Consider the following 8,705-nt stretch of genomic DNA (forward strand, 5'->3'; position numbering starts at 1 on the left):
CTCTGCTAGGCAACAAAGCATCCTCTTTGTAAGTATTTTAGCATTGCACTCGAGATCGCAAAGTTGCGAGAGTTTAGTGAATTAGGCTCCTAGATAGAGATCGACTCTACACATTCATTAATGAACAGTACTCACAACCCAAAGGACGCCATTCATTTGGCAGTTAAAGAAATATCAGTTTCAATTCTTTTAATGCGTTAAGCTATAAGCTTATTAGCACAGCAGATGTTCACAATATTAGTGTAGGGGCATATGTAATTCCGAGGGACTTGAATGTTAATGTTTGGAACCATCCATAATTGTAATTGTTATAGTATGTAGATTACAAAAAAATATATATGGTTCCATTTTTTCTTATGAAGGTCAAGGTCAGTACCCAAAATCGACGTATAGCGTCAATGTGAAAGGTGTTGTTTTTGTTTTTTTAGAACATGGACATGTAGTATATCAAAGGATAGCTTGCGGTGAGTATTGTACAGATAAGTCAATATTATGTATGAATGTGGTATACAGGGTAATTAAATACCGGTATTTTTAATTAAATATAGTCTTCTTCTTCTTTTCTAAAAACCTATGCGGATTTAGTTTACATTATAAAATTTATATATGCCTAAATTATCTGTTTCTTTGGTAACATAAGGAAATATATAACATTTTTTAAATTATAGTGAGCACACTGTATTACCTGCCTTCAAATATTGTGTGTGCATTTCAACTAAAAGGTATCACTCACTATTAACATCATCACCCGACTCACCGCCATCAAGGACAAATGTGTGTCTTTGATGATAAAAACATGCCATTTTGTGTATTAGGATATATCTTGGGAAATATGCTAGACTAGTATTTCAAGGGCAGTTTCAGTATCAATGCCAAACACGTTTTGTGGTGTTTTTATGGAGAAAGGTTATGTCCACCGTGTCTCTTTGGGGAAAGTGACTTACATATTTAATTAAGTTGCAAACATTCACAGGATTCATATTACACTGGTTTGTACACATGCACAATGTCCATGCGCATGCTGTAACCTCATCGTGGTGAAGGGGTGAAACATTCTCTTTGATATTGGCCAATACAGCACAACTCCCATTTTGGGGCATCTTGTTGGCCGCGAGGTGCATCCCGTAATGCTGGATGATGGGATCCTAGTGGTTGAGTTGGGGACATATCTACGGGTATGTTTTCAGGCATCACACCACAATGGCCTGGAGTTCAGCCAGACGGGTGGTCAGGGAGGCCTGTCCTGATCAATCGGCTGGTCACGCCAAGCTCAAGAGCAGTCAACTTTTCTTTTGTTACATTTGCCAAGAACAAACATTGCTCGACTGACCATGTGTATTTGTTGCTCTTGGGGCGGTGGCTAGGGTCAATCAGGTGATTTAATTATTTTATTTTTATTGCCTGAGTATATTAACCATGCATCCCTGGTACGAGTGTCTGCAAGTTATCTGTGGTGGGTAAGACTGATGAATGATACAACTTTAAATTATGGATCAAACCAAACCTGATACCATTGATGGGACCCTGAAAAGGGTCCATACCGAGGTTTCGGATTTTTCTGTCAAGTCATCCGATGATGGGGCCTTACGCAAGCTGTCTCCATTTGTGATTCAGAAAGAGCTTGAAGGCTTGGCTAGAGAGCCAAAAAGTGTAAAGAAAATGTGGGATGGATCTTCGTTGATAGAATGTGCCACCGTGAGCCATTCCAGAAACCTTCTTAGACCTAAACGTATATGTAACATAGCTACTAATGTGGCAACACATTCCTCCCTTTATTCATCAAAGGGAGTGATTAGATCAAGAGATTTAGAGGGAGTTTCTGACGAAGAGATTTGTGACAAACTCTCCTCTCAAAGTGTTGTTTCTGTCAAGCGGATAAAGGTTCATCGAAATAATGAACTATTTTCGACGAATACTTTGATACTTCAGTGCAACACACCATTACTTCCTCAGTCAGTCAAGGCCGGTTACTTAAACATACCAGTTGTTCCTTTTATTCCACACCCCTTGCGGTGTTTTAAATGCCAAAAGTTTGGACATGGGCAAAATGTATGCCGTAGCAAATTGACATGTGCTCGTTGTGGTCAATATGATCATGACAGCAAGGCATGTCAAAATGATATGGTATGAACTAATTGCAAGGGAAAACACTTCGCGTACTCGCGAGGGTGCCCGAGGTGGATGTTTAAGAAACAGGTCCAAAACGGTAAAAGTTGAAAAGCATCTGTGTTTTACTTAAGCCAGACAGGTTGTGGAGACGGCGACATCTGTTACAGCAGGTAAATCGTATGGCGCTTCTGTTAAAGTCTCTACAAACAGTGTTTCAGTTCAGACAGATCTAACTTGGTCAAATGGTGAAGATAGATATAAGAAGGTTTCCGACATTGAGAAAGCTCTGAGACTGGCAACTAAAGCTACTCAGAAAGTAGTTAACAACACGACCCAGATGTCTTCGGATTCTATGAATCCATCACAAGGTTCAAGTGCTGGGGAGCCAGGTCCTAGCAAACCTTTGCCAGGAAAAGGCACTAAAGGTCAGAAGAATGAGTATTGCTCTTCAGGACGCTTAAAGAAGATTGAGCAACGCTTGGTCCCGATCAGTAATCCATTTGATTCTTTGGAAATGGATGTGACTGTGATGGATCATTCACATCAAAATTGTTTTAAAACATCAAAATCAGAACAACATCCAAAGGAAAACGTTATGATAACACCCGTACTTCCTCCTAATGGCTAATTCAGTCATTCAGTGGAACTGTCGTGGGTTTAACCCCAGTTTTGATGAATTAATTATGTTAATTCAGAAACATAATCCTCTTGCAGTGTCTTCAAGAAGCTTTCTTGAAGGACACTGATCATATTACTATGAGAAGATTTAACCTACGGTATATCATAAATTTCAAGAAACTGAAAATAGGGCATCTGTGTGTGTTTCCATTCTTGTTAATGAAAACATTCCTCAGAGTATAGTAACATTAACTACTAATTTACAAGCTGTGGCTGTAAAGGTTACAGCTCATAAAACTATTACTCTATTTTCAGTTTATTTACCTACTCAAAACCATTTTAATTTTAATCCTAGGGATCTCCAAGATTTTATTAACCAGCTCCCTATTCCCTTTATTATTATGGGAGATCTTACTGGTCACCACACTTTGTGAGGATGTAAATATTAGAGGCAAACAATTGGAAGACTTAATTCTCAAAAATTACTCAATTTTATTTAATGATAAAAGTAATACATATTTTCATTCTGCACGTGGATCTTTCACTTTCATTGAGTTAACTCTTTGTAGTCCATCACCTTTTGTTGATTTCTCCTGGAAAGTTGGTCCAGACCCTTGTGGCAGTGACCACTTTCCAATTATTTTGGGAAATGATGGACCTCCATCACCTGAAAGGGTTCAAAGGTGGAAATTGGTGAAGGCAAATTGGGATCAGTTTCGGCATCTGTGCAGCACTCGTCTGCAACAATTTGCCATTACTGATGCTGATGATCCCATGTCTTTGTTCACTTCCATCTTGAAGGATAAAACTATTCCTTAGACTTCGGCAATACCAAAGCGTTTCAATAAACCATGGTTTAATGATACGTGCAAGGATGCAATCAAAGAGTGAAACAGGACCATCGAGTTGTTAAAGCGTGAACCTACTTGGGATACCTAGATGCGTATCGTATTGTTAGGGCTAAGGCTCGCAGAGAGATCAGACAAGAGTCAGAAATCATCTTGGAGAAATTTTGTCTCGAAATTGAATTCATAAACATCACTGAAATCTGTCTGGAATAGGATCCGACAAAATCAAAGGTAAACAATCCAGTTCATCATTTGCCAATGCAGACAACTTTTCTCATAACTCATCTTCTGCTTTCAGTACAGATGCTTTTACATCTGTCAGAACTAAAACGTTGCCTTTTCAGGACCGATAGACTCCTTTTCCAAAAGTCGCTAATGTAACATCTCTCTACCATCCTACAGTAGAAGGCATGTATGATTTATTGGTTATGTCGGTCAAAAACTGATCCAATCCCAGAGCTGAATCATTCCAGTTTTGTTTACCAGTTCTGCAGATGGAAATAAAAGTAATGCTCTTTTTCTGAACATTTGAAAAGCAAACTTTCTTTTGTATATAAGTATTTTTATCATTATTGGTTTCTTAAAACAACACAAACTACATGTACAGTCGATTTACAAGATTTAGCGACACTTAATGAATACAATGTTTATGTCTATGCTGAATTGTGGCAGGGTGCTTTATAGTGAAAAATAAGCATGATAACCATTCTCTGCTGTTGTTACTGACCAGGAACATGAGCAGAATAATGCTTCTATGAAAGGTGCTAGTAGAGCTGGAGTCATCTATGAAGATCAGTCAAACGTTGGACAATCTCAGACACCATGAAGTAACCAAATACACCCAGAAGACATTTCTGAGAGATATCAGGTTGGGACATATGGAAAATATATTTAGAGAAAGTAGCAAATAGATGAGGCATTGAAGTTTAAGCTTTCAAGTATAAGATGAACAGACTAATTAAGATGGGCAATGATCAGTATGATATATTTATGAAGGAATGGCTTGTTTCTCAGGTCGTTTCAAAATGAATAATCTTTTCCGTAAATAACCTGAAGGAAGACTGTTCCAGACTTTATTACATTTATTGTCGTACAGACACATTTTGCTTCAAGTAGGTAATGCTGTCAGTGAAAGACATTCTAAGATACAAATACACATAATGGACAGGGTTTTGTGGTTCTTGCCATAGCAGCAACATCCGTGAAACTTAATATTTTTATAATCATGGTTTGCTTTTGATGCTGGAAACACTTTTCGATAACTTGATGGCCATGTGATGTCTTGAAGTCTAGGACCTGCAAGATGTCCTTCATTACCCACGTTCCTTTGGCTGCTGTGAAGAAATGTTTTTGTTCATTGGTATGAGCAAGAAAACATACTGGGCCACTGGGGAGGCAATAATTAATACAGAAGTCTGTCCATCCTCAGACTAGCATCCTCAGAGCACGGAAAGTGCTTTAAACCATAATACAGCATGTAAGAAAATGCAGTGTCCCATAATTACCAAGTAAATCGACACATGCCTTGCGTTTGTGTAATACAAATCTAGAAAGTTAAAGTTTGTTTTGTTCAACGACACCATTAGAGCACATTGACTTATTAATCATGGCTATTGGATGGTCAAACATTTGGTCATATAATCTAAGAGAAGAGACTGCTTACACTTTTCCTTTGATGTAACAGGCGTGGGGCACTGGTTGAGACAGGAACAAAAACAATCAGAGCATGGGTTCACCTAAGGGATTCAATTCTTCGACTCAAACACCTCATTTGAATGCTCTCCTGACTGCGCTAGACCTTGCCCTCATGGAGACCTTTTACCATAGTCCATTAATGCATGTCGAAAATTCTGTTTATGTCGCTGCAAGAAATGGCGTTGAAATATTTTAAGGCCTTTCTATTATGCAGAGACATGTCAGTATGTTACACAGGCAGATCCTGGGGGTACAAAGGCTGAATCCCTTTTTATGGCATACTAGTATTTACTGTATTATAACAGGCTGTATAGTTGTTATTAACTCTCTCTCTCTCTCTTTTTTTAAACTTTAATATATTTTGTCTTGCAGCAAAGGGATATCTATAAAGTACATTTGCCCAGAGGAGAGGGGGAGAAGGGGAGGGTTTGGTCGGTACAAGGGGAGGGGGTACATACGCCAAAATTAATTCTTTTATTGGTAAAAAATGGATGCAGTCCATGTTCCGGTCCTAATTGTATTCAATGTACTTTTTAGCGTGGAAGTTCAATTTACACCTGAACATGCGGGGGATTGGAGTATTGATTAAATGTACAAAAGTGTACATGGGGGAGAGGTGATAAAATAATCCCTGATTTTGAAAATAAATACTTTATGGATGGTCTGCAATTAGTAGTCTAAAAGAACTACTGCCCATTTTACAGTGCCAAGATGATATTTTTATCATTCAGATGTGGCAAAGCAATTAACGTGTCACGTGTAAAATGCGTATGCTTTTTCAATAAACAGTCTTCTATTGATTCACAGAAAACAGCTTAAACGATCTGTTTAAGATTGCTTTTGAAGTACTTGTAGTAATGTTAGTATGGGATCGATCCCCGTCGGTGGGCCCATTGGGTTATTTCTCGTTCCAGCCAGTGCACCACGACTGGTATATCAAAGGTCGTGGTAAGTACTACCCTGTCTGCGGGATGGTGCATATAAAAGAACCCTTGCTGCTAATCGAAAAGAGTAGCCCATGAAGTGGCGACAGCGGGTTTCCTCTCTCAATATCTGTGTGATCCTTAACCATATGTCTGACGCCATAGTACCGTAAATAAAATGTGTTTTGGATGCGTCGTTAAATAAAATCTTTCTTTCTTTCTTTCTTTACTTGTTGTAATGACTAGAGTTGGTATTAAAGCGATGCCACACGATACGAGAATAGCCGAACAAGACAAACATTACGATTTCATTGGTTGCAGTGCAATCGGCCATTGTCGTACAAGGCACTCGCATCGTATGACGTCTCTTTTAGTTTTAGACATCGAGTAGACATTCAGCACACTCTATGTCCAGGCGGATTCAGGATACTATCATTTCAATTTGTATATAATCTATTTATATAAATGCTTGGATTGGTCCAAATCATATCATGTGACTTAGAAACATTCTTTTAGTTTTGTTTGAGCTGAATTTCACCAACCATTGCTTAGCCCATTTATCAATGTAATCTAGATCACTATTTAGAATATTCGCACATCTGTGGGGACTTTCAACTTCAATATAAAGTAAAGTATCGTCTACAAAAATACGTGTATTTTGATTTTTTTTTTTTTTTTTTTAAATATCATTAATATAGATTAAAAATAAAAAAAGGCTAATCAACAACACGTAGCTTGCGTTCAGACAAGTAAATCGAGGAACTAAGTTGATAATTTTTTCCGTGATACCATCTTGTTCTAATTTATTTAATAAGCCTCTATTCCACACTATCAAACATTTTATTTATGTCACAGAAGACCGCCTGGCCCTCCTTTCATGCATTCATGGCCTTGCAAATATAAGTATAAAGGTCAGTGAGTTGATTTACGGTAGTCTTCAGGACGATAGCCGGATTGGTATTGTATTATGACATTTGTTTCCTTAAAATGATTAAATATATGTTAAAATATTCAATTCTCAACTAGCTGTGACAGAAAGAAAAGAAAGAAATGTTTTATTTAACGACGCACTCAGCACATTTTATTTACGGTTATATGGCGTCAGACATATGGTTAAGGACCACACAGTTGCACTACATGGGCTACTCTATCCGATTAGCAGCAAGGGATCTTTTATTTGCGCTTCCCGCAAGCAGGATAGCACAAACCATGGCCTTTGTTGAACCAGTTATGGATCACTGGTCGGTGCAAGTGGTTTACATCTACCCATTGAGCCTTGCAGAGCACTCACTCAGGGTTTGGAGTCGGTATCTGGATTAAAAATCCCATGCCTCGACTGGGATCCCAACCCAGTACCTACCAGCCTGTAGACCGATGACCTAACCACGCCATCGAGGCCGGTTAGCTGTGACAGATTACTAGTTAAAGATATACGGTAGGTCTATAATTTGTGCAATCGTGAACACTTTCTGTTGTTTTGTTTCGTTTTGTTTGTTGGGGTTGGGGTTTTTTGGAGGGGAGGGGTTGGGGGGGGGGGGGGGGTTGGTATAACATTGCTTCCAGCAAAATGAAAATTCGGATTTATTTAGTGCAACATTAAAACGTCGGATTAAAGGTGAAATTAGTTCAGGAGTCAGTAGTTTAAGGAAATCATTACTAAGTTTGTCTGGTCTAGTGCATTTATTTATATCAACTGAATGAATGAATGAATGACTTGAATGTTTAACGATACGGACTATCAGGTGTCAAATTATGGTAAATGCGGTAAATTAAAACACAGTGTAAAGAACTGCAAAAGTACAAATATCAAAGATAGGTCAAATTAAAATTTAGAATAAAATTCAGTATCATGAACAAATTGCAACACAAGTCCAGGATGGAATCCAAATAATTGTTTTTCTAGTTTCTTTTACATGACTGCACTCCGCCAAAATGTGTCGTACCGTTAGAGTACACTGACAGTATGTATGAGCGATGCGAGCACGACACAAGACTATTTCATCCTTTCTGTACCAACTATAGGAGGACTGCCACTACCTCAGGACTGGCTTGATAGAATGAAGCTTGTTAGCACCGCACCGTTCCAATCATCTTGCCAAGATGAAAAGATAAATTATTTAATACTATGTTTAAAATCAGTGTAAGGAGCACCAACCTTGGCATGGGGCAAATCCAAAGCAGACTTTGCAGCTGACTCTGACTTTAAATATCAATGAAATTAAAGGGATATTCCTGAGTTTGCTGCATTGTAAGATGTTTCCGACTGACAAAATATTTCTACTATTAAACTTACATATTAAATATATTTTCTTGTTTAGAATACCAGTGTCTGTATATTCAATGTGTTTCTGGTCGTCTCAATATTTGTAAGAAGCCCAAACTGGATTTTGTCTTCAAATAATTTCGTATGTATGAAAAAAAAAAGTTTTTGGAAATAACATGAAATATAATCTAGTACAAATATTACAACGATCAGAAACACGTTTAATATACAACCACTAATATGTTATGC

This window comes from Gigantopelta aegis, chromosome 15 (genome assembly GCF_016097555.1).
Source record: "Gigantopelta aegis isolate Gae_Host chromosome 15, Gae_host_genome, whole genome shotgun sequence".
Taxonomy (NCBI): Eukaryota; Metazoa; Mollusca; class Gastropoda; order Neomphalida; family Peltospiridae; genus Gigantopelta; species Gigantopelta aegis.